Source organism: Furipterus horrens, unplaced genomic scaffold (assembly GCF_987537825.1).
Source record: "Furipterus horrens unplaced genomic scaffold, mFurHor1.1.pri manual_scaffold_10, whole genome shotgun sequence".
In the NCBI taxonomy this organism is placed as follows: Eukaryota; Metazoa; Chordata; class Mammalia; order Chiroptera; family Furipteridae; genus Furipterus; species Furipterus horrens.
In genome coordinates, this window is record NW_028327180.1 from 81,197,648 (window position 1) to 81,209,297 (window position 11,650).

Below are 11,650 nucleotides of genomic sequence, written 5' to 3' on the forward strand. Positions count from 1 at the left end.
GCACAGGCAGGGTGCCTCTGGGCCCGTGGCCTGCTCTCCATGAAGCCCTGAGAGCCTCAAGCCACACATTCCATGAGTGACATCACCGGGGAGTGATGACCTCACGGTCTGCATCCCAGGGTAACTACGGAAACGTGAGAACCTTTCCTACCATTTCTCTAACGGACACCAACCTGTTTGGTTGCCCCAGAGAGAGACAGAGAGAGACAGAGACAATGATTGACCAGGTCATTTCCGTTGAAAGTGACTTGACCACAGTCCCCTGGGTGAATAGCGCAGCAGGTAGGTCTAAGCTGGGCATCTGTACAGGAGGGATTGGTGTACACACAACCTCACCCACTGGGGCTTGTCTATCATACCTGAGAACGACCCTCACTCTAAGTAATGCCAGTGAATGGCCTGGGTCCCCATCAGAGACCCACAGTGTCCTGCTCACCACTGAGGACAACTACAAGGTCATACCTGGGCAAGTGTTCAGAAAGGTTCACATCTTATTGATGTAGCCTCCCCCTTTGGGCTACAAGTTATTTCCATTCAAACCCTTTACTGGTTGGCCACTTAGCAAAGTCAAGTACATTTTCATTGGCTCATGATAAATAAAGAAGTTTGAAAAAGAAGTTTGGACGGTTCTTTCAAACCCAGTCACCTTCACTGTGCTGTCATGTACACATCCACAGGGGCCCCCTCAGATACATCCCAGACTGAGCTGCTGAGTACTGGGGGGAATGGGGGCACTTACTAATGGGAAGAACAAAAGAACCAAGGGAGTGATGAAGTGATTCAGAGACTGAGGGCTGAGGAAATGGTCTCCCAGAAGGCTGTTGGGTTGATGGAAGCCCACACTTGGTACCCAGAATGCGGTTCTGAGCCTCCTGGTAACTGATCGAGCATGTGGCCTTTTTCTCATCTCAATAAAACTATCAGAGAACTAGCGTTCAGTGTGGCTGAAAAATCAGCACCAATGGGACCTGCGAGGATTTGCCAGGGCAGAAGGGAGATCTGAAACAAATTTATATTAAATTATCTTTTTCCCAAAACTTGGAAGGATTTTATTTCCTTAAAGCCTCAAAAGTGATAGGTTGTAAGAAATTATTTCTCTGTGTGGGAGAGATTGGGGGGCACCCTGATTGCAATTTTTTTTCGGGTTCTGTCTTCTCCGGGAATGGGGGAGATATTCTGGACGGCTGCTGCCCTAGGCCCCCAGCACCCCCTCTCTAGGGGAAGTGAAGTGACGTGCCAAGGCTGTGCTCGGTGTGCCAAGCAGCTGAGAGGGCTTCAGCAAGAGCGTGGGAGAGACACGGGAGAGGGGACGTCCCGGCAGGACAACATACAGCACAAGTGAGGGGTCAGTTCTGATCTCTTTCCAACAGGTGTGCCTCGCATCTACGGCTCTACACCTGGTCGCTACCATGTCCCCTACCTAATGAGTGGAGACACCCAGGTGGGCTGGCATGGAGAGACATATTCCCTGGTTGGTGGATATCGATGCTATGGGGACCCTCCTTTGGTCACCCCAGCAAAGAAGCCAGCCAGACGAACCCTCAAGAGACGTCATCCCGAGGAAGACTCGGAAGAACAGCTCGGCTGCCCCAGTCCCAAACGTCAGCGGCTGGAGCACGGGTACAGGGAGCTGAGCCACCAGAAGCTTCCCCCAGCGCACGGGGTGGCGGAGAAGCCAGACAGACGGGCCATGAAGAGACGCCATCCCGAGGAAGACTCGGAAGAACAACTCGGCTGCCCCAGTCCCAAACGTCAGCGGCTGGAGCGTGGGTACAAGGAGCTGAGCCACCGTAAGCTCCCCACAGCCGACGGGGTGGCGGACAAGCCAGCCAGACGAGCCACGAAGAGACGCCATCCCGAGGAAGACTCGGACGAACCCCTCGGCTGCTCCAGTGCCAAACGTCAGCGGCTGGAGCGCGGGGCAAACATCTGAGCCCGCACAAGCTTGCTGGCTGAGGCACTCTGCACAAGGGACAAAAGTCTCATGGCCCAGGACAGCCAATGTCCCTTTTCTCAGTCACCCCTGTGCTCACCGCTGGCCATCACAACCTGAGCCATTGCGTCTGAGCCTTCCTCAGCCAGCTCCTTCCACCTTGACAGCCCTGGGCAGGGAGCCTCTCACACCGAGGTTCCCACGGGAGACACCGCTGGCCGTCCCAGGGCTGAAGCCGGCCGGGCAGGAAGCCTTGTGCTTCTCTGGTCATCCTCGACACCTCCTGCTTGGGCAGAAGAAACACCAGCCTGCCCTCTGAGTCCAGCAGAATCCAGCAGCAGAGAGTGCAGGGGGGCCTTAGCAGGGCCCCCCCGGTCTACCAGATGGACTCCTGCCCCGCGTCATTGCCAGCGGCCGCCAACACAAACTAGGAGACTCCTTGAAGCCGTCTGTGGTAACTCGGGGAGCCTCCAGCGGGGGTCTCGGGAGCAGAATAGGGAGACTTAGGGAGGGGCTAGTTACACGAGGTGGTCAGGGAAGGCTCCTCTGAAGAGGTGCATGTTCAGTGAAGACGTGAGTGATGGGTCACGTGAGGAGCTGGGGGGAAGAGCATTCCTGGAGGGCAGGTGGCAAATGCAAAGACCCTGAGGCAGTAATGCGGTCGGCCTGATCCAGGACCCCCAGAAAAGCCAGGTGAGGGCAGGAGTGGTGAGAGAGTGAAGACCTGATGGGGGAGGTAGCAGAGACTACATGGGCCCTGTCACCCAGGGAGAGGAGTGTGGATCTTGTCCTAAGTGGCCCGGGAGGTCTGGGTGGGCTTAGAACAGGGTGGTGGCGTGGTGTGAGGGACAAGATGCAGAGGCCACTCGGACTGCCGTGGGCCGTGGCAGGGCGGTGCTGGCTGGTAGCAGTGGGCGTCTCTGCAGGTAAGGCGACAGGCAGGCCTGGGGAGTGGGGGGCGTGGGGGAGGGGCGATATCAGCAGACAAGGACGAGCCATGGTTTGGGGGGCACTGTCAGCAGCTTGTGGCCCTTGGGCGGGGCTGCAGTCACCCTGCCTGTGGACAGCACACTTGTCCTCAGGGGCCACTGCAGGGAGACTGTTGTGGCTCCTCCCCCGACACACACCCTCAGGCCAGGGAAGGTCCTGGTCACATAAGGACTTTTCCTAAGCTGGGTTAGAGGACGGAGGCACACGCACTGGGGCCCCCCAAAAGTTCCCAATGGGAATCTCAGTTAACCTACAAAAGACAGCTAATGCATCTTCCCTCAGTGACCACCCCACTGCCCACCCCTGGAGACGGGATCCCTCCTGTCTGTGTCTGATACGTGCTGTGACCAAGGCTGACATTGGCTACTGGCACTCAGGCGGTTCGGCAGTGCCCAGACACGAGGCACACAGACTCAGACCCACACGGGGAGCTCAGGAATAGGAGAGACTCCCAGCACCCCCACCAGGCCCACTGAACACACTTTAGGGCGGGCTCTGGACATGTGCACTTTGAAGAGCTTCCCGGAGCTACCAGTTTGTAGGGACCACAAGCAACAGAGAAACATGGGAAATGACACCATGGGATGCAGCCAGCAAATTCCACAACAAAACTAACAGACAAAGGTTGGGATTTTGTTCACAAATAGATTACAGGGAAGAACCTTTCATCAAGACGGCAGAGTAGGTAAGTGCTGTGCTCACCCCCCGCACCACACCCCCCGGTACCACCTCAAAATTACACCTAAACTGCAGAACAACACCCCTCGGGAACGGCCTGAAGACCAGCTGAACACAAGTCCTATACAGTGAAGGACACTCAGAAGAAGCCACGAGGAAACGCAGGTAGGAGGGCTGGCGATGCGGAAGGCACAGGCCCCACACCCACCGTGTGGCACTTAAGAGACGATGGGGGGTATGCGGGCTGCAGGGGTCCCCTTGGCAGGAGCGATGATGAGTAAGGGGTCCCAGCCCCACTGATGCTCCTCAGCCCAGGGTCCCAGTTGCTTGCTGCAGCCTCAGTTTCCCCTTAAGGGGCCCGTGCAGGGATTTACTCACCGGCACACTCAGTTGCTCTGAGCTCCAGTGTTGGGGCAGGAGCTTGGAGAGTGTCAGGGACATACAGGGAGGAACCACATGGTCTGGCTTCAGAGTGAGGGCTGGGGAGCAGCTTTCTCCCACACACAAGTGCCAGCAGAAGCCATTGTTTTGTCATTGATCCTCCCCTCACCCAGCTTGCACACCTATCAATAACTTCTATCAATGTAAATGGTTGAAATGCTCCAATCAAAAGACTACTTTCCATTGATACACAAATGAATAAAGAAATATATACAATGGAATATTTCTCAGCCATAAAAAAGAACAAAACCCATTTGGGACAATAGGGATGAATAAACCGAGAGGACATTATGCTAAGTGACACAAGTCACACAGACGAAGACAAGTACCATGTAACCTACTTACATTTAGGATCTAAAACACAAAAGAAATGAACAGACTGAACAGAGACAAACTCACAGATACAGAATCAATTGATGATTCCCGATGCGAGAGCTTTGGGGAGAGGGTGGCAAAAGGCGAAGGGATTAATAATTAAGAAACTGCCAGTTATGAAGTTAGTCAGGGAGATGTCATGGGCATCATGTGGAATAGAGTCAATAATATTCTAATAACTGTGAATGGGGTCACCTATCTAACAGTAAACTGCATAGACATTAAGTGTATAGCTTCGTACATTTTTGCATGGTTCCAGAACCCGCAAAAGTACCTTCATTTCCCCTCCTCATCAATACTCCCCCAATCCAGCCATTAGCCTAACAGCTATCACCATAGATCACTTGTGCCTGTTCCTGAGCTTCAGGTATACACGGGATCATGGGACGCACGGAGTCAATGTTCTCTCACTCAACACCATGGCTGTCAGACCCACCCACGTCTTTGCACGCACTCATTGCTACATCTCTGTCCTCATCTGATCACCATCCACTGTATAAATACCCTAAAATTCATTTATCTCTTCCACTGCTGGTGGACACTCTTCCAGGTTGTGCCTTTCACGCTGACATGAATGAGTGGCCAAGGGAATACGATCCTTGGCCCGGTCACATGTCTCAGATGCCTGCACAGGTTTATCACCTCAGGGAACCAGAAAGCCTGCCGCCCACAGCCCTCGCCCCGTCCCGAGTGCCCCCGTGGGAGGTGCCCTGCAGAGCTGAGTGAGCCCTGACCAAGGCCCATGGCGCAGGTGCCCTGTGCCCTCGGGGTCCCGTCTGCGCCTGCATCACGGGGCAGCATGTGAAACACCTTCTCCCCAGCAAAAGTCACCAGGCAGTCCCGGTCCGCTGACATATGCTTCCTCCCAGACTATCTTCTAGCAAAGCCAAGTGTGTTCTGAGAGCTGATCAGGGTGTTTAAAATGGTAAATTAAAATGTAGTTCTGCTGGGAGGCCCCTCTCCAGCCACAGTCACTGGGGTGATGGAGGTACTCAGCTGGCAAAGCCAGGAGTAACTCGGGTCTTGCTCTGGCCTCGCAGCTCACGTGTGCGGATTCTTTGACGACTCCGCTGGTCAGGGCTGAGGAGAAAAACAGCTCCGCGTACCTGTCCATCGCCTGACTCCGAGGGACTCGAAAATGTGACAAGAATGAAAGGAACAGTGTGCCCAAAGTATCTCAAGTGTGGGGGACTGCCTCCCGGGTGGAGATTTACAGAGGGAGGGAGACAGGGTGCCGCGACCCCGGGAAGACAGAGGCGGGGACGGAGGGGCAGGGCAGGAGCAGGAGAGGAGCTTCCGGCTTCTTCATTTATTCATTTTCTCTGACCACCACCAAAAAAATTGGAAGGGGCTTTCTGCAAAATGTGGCAGATCCTCAAAACTAAGGGAGTGAAAACTTAGCTCTTACAACAAAGCAAAAGGTAAAGTGAGAAGACAGAATTATAATTAAATACAAAAATCAGCCTCACGGAAAGTTACCAAAAGGGCAAACCAGCTCTGAGCTTCCAGAAAGCCTAGCAGAGGGAAGCATTGCATGTCACATAACTTCTCTGGTTTCACAGGACGCCTTGGGAGCAAGGGACCTTCCCGACCACCAGTGGCTACCCCTGTGCTCAGCCCATCGCAGGCAGCTCCTGGTATGTGTGCTGATTGAAAACATGTGCCAAGAAGCCTGCAGGTGTTGCTCATGGGGAGTCTGCCAAACTGGCATTACAGCTGGCCAGCAAAGCCATGTCTGGACCCCTTTTGCAAGAGAACAGCTTGTAAGATTTTACCTCGTATGATTTCTTTTGTTGGTTTGAAAGAAAGTTACCAAACAGGACATTGAAAAAGGAAAGTGCACAGATATATGTGGGCAATTTAAATACCGAATATAAAGCACGCGCTCTGCTACCAACAGCCAGGGGAAGAAAGAGACCACCACCCCCACATCCCCTCCTCAAGAGGCAATTTACCGTTGTCTTCTTTCTTTATAGTTTTACCGCCTGCGTGTTTAAAACCTAAAAAGGACAGTCCTGTTCCTGAATGAATGGAATTACACTGAGGTACGAGTTCTGTGTCTTCATTCTTTCTGTCTTTAAAAAAAAATCCTCATTGAGGAAATGTTCATTGATTTTAGAGAAAGAGATGGGGGTGGGGAGGAGGAAAGGAGAGAGGGAGAGAAGAGAGAAACACTGACCCATTGCTTCCTGTCCATGCCCCAACCAGGGACCGAACCTGCAACTTCCAGTGCGCGGGATAACGCTCCAACCAGCTGAGCCGGCCGGCCAGGACAACGTGTTCTCGTCCTTTTGCTCAGTGCACTGTTTGGGGGACTCTACCGTGTTTTTACAGCTGCACTTTGTCCTTTGCTTGTCGCAGTGTATAAACCACACTTGATCAATACTTCGTCCTGTCCGTGCACGTTTGGTTTTGTTCCAGTCTTTGGAAGCCTGCCCGGGTTTTCCAGCCCACCCTGGGCTCTCACTTCTAGTTGACCCTTGCTCAGGCTCTCCTGGCCACCAGCCGCTGCCCAGGGAAACCCCCTCCGTTTCTGCCCAGTAGCTCCTGGCTCGGTCTCCCAGCCAGCCCCTGCACCTCTAGTTCTGGGTACCAGTCACTGTCCCGTGACCTCGTGCCTAGAGCCGTCTCATGAGCTCAGACACTTCATTAGCTTTGACTCAACTTTTACTCCCTCTTCTTCTTCTTCCTGGATTTCACCTCTGCTCTCTTTTCTAGCTCCCGGGCTAACGGCATCCAGCTCACCCGACCGCTATGGCCACGCCTGGCTTCCCGTAATTGAGACTGCGAGTGCGAACTCAATGTCTGCCACCGTCCTTTCCCCGATCCCCACTCTCTGCCCGGGCTCCTTGAATTGGATCAAACAGCCTTATTGGGTTGGAGGACCTGAACTGCGTCTTTACAGCCACTGAAAATAGGACCCATTGGCCAGCTTCAATAAACTCCGAAGTCAATAGATACAAATGTAAAATTGACCCACTATTTCCCACAGCCAATACTGTTTTATTTCCCACCAAACTTAAGTCATGAAGGAAATTAGGTCCATGAATTCAATTGAGTGAGTTTCTTGTGCATTTAGTATGTCCTGGGCACCCTGTGAAGTGCTCTGAATTGAAAAAGTTGAAGAAAGACACAAAAGGTGGGCAGTGTAGCTTTTTGATCGCAGTCAGACCCTGCGCTCTAAGGATGACGCCAGAGCTCACACCCAGAATATTCTTGCAGTGAGCTTGTTCCTTCTGCAAAGGCACAGCCCAACCGGGGCAGTTGGGAGAGGCCCAGATCTGTTCACATATTCTACCAAAACGTCATCTTCTTCGTGGGAGGGTAGCCCCGGGATGCGAAGAGATTCGGTGTCTGCAGCATCCAGGAGGGAGGGCTCATTGTTAGCTGGGCTGCATACATTCAAAGGCTGAGGGGCCGGAGGGTGGGGGGACAAGGGACATGGCGGCAGGTCCACCAGCACAGACTCACCCAGAGCAGTGGGCAAAGCAAGAAGCAGAGACCTGGGGAGATGGAGAGCATCTGGGGGGCCCCGCCTTCCTCTGCACACACATGTGGCGGCTTGGCTTACAGTTATTTGACTCCGGTCTTGTGGGTTAAGCAGAAATGCATATGGTGGAGCCCCGCGCCCTCAGGAGCTGAGAGTCTCAGTGGAGAAACTAATCTGCACACAGATGAGCAGAGCACCCTGTGCTGGGGCAGGACGCTGAGCACCTGGTGCACCTGGGAAGGCCTCCTGGTGGAGGCAAGGCCAGGCAAGTCACATGCAGAGGTGCTAGGGGGGCAGCAGCAGCAGGAGAGCGGGGAAGGCCAGCGTTCCCGTGCTGAGTCCGCAGCCCTTTTACTTCGCAGCTTCTGTGCTCTGCCTTCTCTTTCCTTCTGTAGCTCCGGCACGTCGTGGTGCTTTGCAGAGGGTGGGCACCCGGAATGCAACTGAGTGCCCGGGTCAGCGCCACACAGGCCACTCTAGGAAGAAGGTGAAGGGGGCAAGAGGCCAACATCTTAGCCCGTCACATGTTTCTGGACCAGTAGTGGGGCCCTGTGTCTATCTACCCCCGGCTGTGATGACCATGTGGCCTTCTGTGTGCTCCGGGCTCCCTAGCGCAGTGCTGGTGACACAGTGGGCCACCCCACAGTGTTCCTGTCCTGGCTGGAGCTTACTGGTCCTCTCCTTTCCTATCTCCACCTTCCAGGGGCTTCCTGGAAGATGCCCCCGAGGGTACCTGCTTAAGGGCTGCTGACCTGGCTGGGACAGAATTAGCGACCGACCGGGCTTCAATTCCACCTCATCCGTGGGAAGCTGCTCCTCCTCCAACTGGCAAATGACTTCCAGATGCCACAACAGCTCAAGTTTTCATTGCTTGCTGCAAAGACCAAGTCTCCTCTTCCCCATGGGCAAGGCTCTGTGTCACTGAAGCACTTTTGAAAGGAGAGGACAATGAAATCCATTTTTGGTGTCATCCTACTTGGCAACAAAACAAATACAAGTCCTTTCAGCTGACAATGCACTGTGTGCTCGGATGGGGAGTCAGCCTTCCTTCTTGCATGAGCTCTGTTAGGGACTCAGGTCTTCACTCAGAAGGGATGGACTCATCTTTCTTTGACTTACTTTCTCCATTTACAAACTAGAGATAATGGTGTAGTTCCCAACCTCTCTTGTCCTACAAGGGTATTAAAATTCAGACTCTTGACCAACCTCACCCACAGGTTTCCCAAGTTCTGATAGACACATGTTTGGACAATGATGTGATGATTCTCCTAGACACTGGCCGGTGCCCATCTGTGACTGTCTGCTGTCTCCTGTCATCCAAGTTGTCGCCTCCAAGCTCTGCCCACCTTGGCTGTACCACCTCCCACCGCCTGCCAGCCTTCTCTGCCAGCGCACCAGACACACGCACCCTGGGCCACGGCATCTGCTTCCTAACCAGCCACCTCCTGCTGTGGTTTCTCTTCCAACCACCCTGTGACTACTGCCAGAGTCTCTAGGACATCTTCCTACAATGTCCTTCTTGACAGATTGTCCCCCAGGGGTGATTGTGTCCCCTAGGGGACATTCGGCAGTGCCTAGACACATTAGTGGATATCACTACTGGGGTGGGGGTGCCACAGGCCAGGGATGCTGCTCCACCTCCTACACCTCCTACAACACCTCCCCTGATGAAGACTTCCCTGGCTCACAACGTCACGAGGGCCAATGTCGAGGAACTCTGCCCTAGACACACACACACATACACACAGATACACACACATTCAGCGGCTTCTTAGAACCTATAAAAAAAGTCCAAACTTAACCTGGATTCCAGGCCCAGCACAATCAGACTTTTACCACCTCTCCAAACTTGTCTTCCTTTAGCTCCCAGCGTCCATCTATTCAGCTTGAGACCTGCCAGTTCTCGAAGTCTTTCCAAGCTCACACAGAGCTTCCCCGCCTCTGAGACCATGTAGCACTATTTGTCTGTTCCTTTCCTCACAGGACATCCTACTTCCTGGGGGCCAGGGACACTAGAGCCACTGTGCTAACACAGGGACACCACAGCGAGCAGCAAGGACGGCCATGGAAGAAATTCCTGAAAAGAGGAATGAGCCCTCTGGACATGCAATTTCATGTCAGTTTGGACAATCCATATTTCAAATGCTTAACAGCCAGCAGCTTCTGTATGGGACAGAAGTTCTGGGCTAGAATCAAATAATATCTTCATGATACTTCGGTAGGCTGAATTATCAACTTGTCTTTTGAGTACAGTGTAATGGATCCTTAACAGCCAACTTGGGCTCCTTGACAAGTTTCAGAGATGGAGTAGCTTAAACAACAAACATGTATTCTGCACAGTCCTGGAGGCTGCGAAGTCCCAGGTCAAGGCGAGGGCAGTGTTGATGTCTTGCGAGAACTCCGCTGAGTTTGCGGACAGCTGCCTTCTTGCAGAATCCTAACATAGTGGGGTGGGGTGCAGGGGAGAGGACAGAGAAAGAGAGGGAGAGGGAGAGAGAGGGAGAGACAGCCCTCTCCAGTCTCTTCTTATAAGGGCATATGCCCATCATGATCACATCAGAATTTAATCACCTCCTAAATGCCTCACGTCCAAATACGATTACATTGGAGGTTAGGGTTTCAGCATAGGACTTGGGGAGGATACCAGCATTCAGTCCATAGCAAACACCTGCGGAATTGGAAGCATGTGAGTGAGAAGCAAACGTGAGACTTTCTGTGTCTGTAATTGGGATCTCAAGGAGAAACACAAAGTTAAATGAGATCATTTCTAAAATGCCCACGGCAACATCATGCGTCACAGTAAAAACTGGGAACAACCCAAAGGCCCGCTGACGGTAGAGTGGACGGGTCAGCCGCGGTCTGTTCAGCAATGACAAACAACAGCGTACAGCGACCAGCAACGACGTGGAGGAATCTCAAGCACAAATTTAGCAAAAGCAGTTAGACACACAAGAGTCTAGGCAGCATGATTCCTTTTCTAGAAAGGTCAGAACACAGGCAGAACTAACCTACTGTGTGAGAGAAAGGGCTGCCGATTACTTCTGGAGGGAAGGCAGGGGACAGGGAGTGGAAAGGACATGTGAATATCTGGGCTCTAACGTGTATTAACTGTTGAGGGCAGTGGTTCCATGGGAGTGTTCCAATTGTGATCATTTATTGAGCTGGCCACTTATGATGTGCATTTTCAAGGGCATGTTTATTGTGAATAATTCATATTTAGACTTGTCCTCAGAGTATCTCTTGAAAAGCAAGGCCCAATTTGCCTCAAGTCAGGAACCAGCAGTGTGTACCTGTGAGCAGAGGGGTCTCTAACATTTGGAGCTTGTTAAACCAAAGTAATGCCCATTGGTCATTGCGGCAGCTGCTACAGCCTTCCAGTGAGCCGGTCCGTCAACCAATGTTTCTTAAATGCCATCCCTCACCCAGTTCTCAGGACCCTTGTGTCCAGTTTTTGGTCAGACAGCAACCTAGCCAAGCAGTCATGTGAACAGTTGCAGGACTAAGACCAGGCATGAAGTTCTAAGCCTCTCTCGATACCCCTTCCAGAATTTTCTCACCCTGGCCCTCTACCTTGGAACGTGCTCCGGGCTAAGGGAGAGAATCAGGGGAAAGGAACGACCATAGCAAGACATCGGGAGCAGAGGTCGGAGGCTCCAGAGGCAGTCTCCTAAGATCCCAGACAGTAAAGACAAGTTATGTAGAAGACAGCTTGGCAGTGGATTTCTTACTTTGCCTAGAGACGA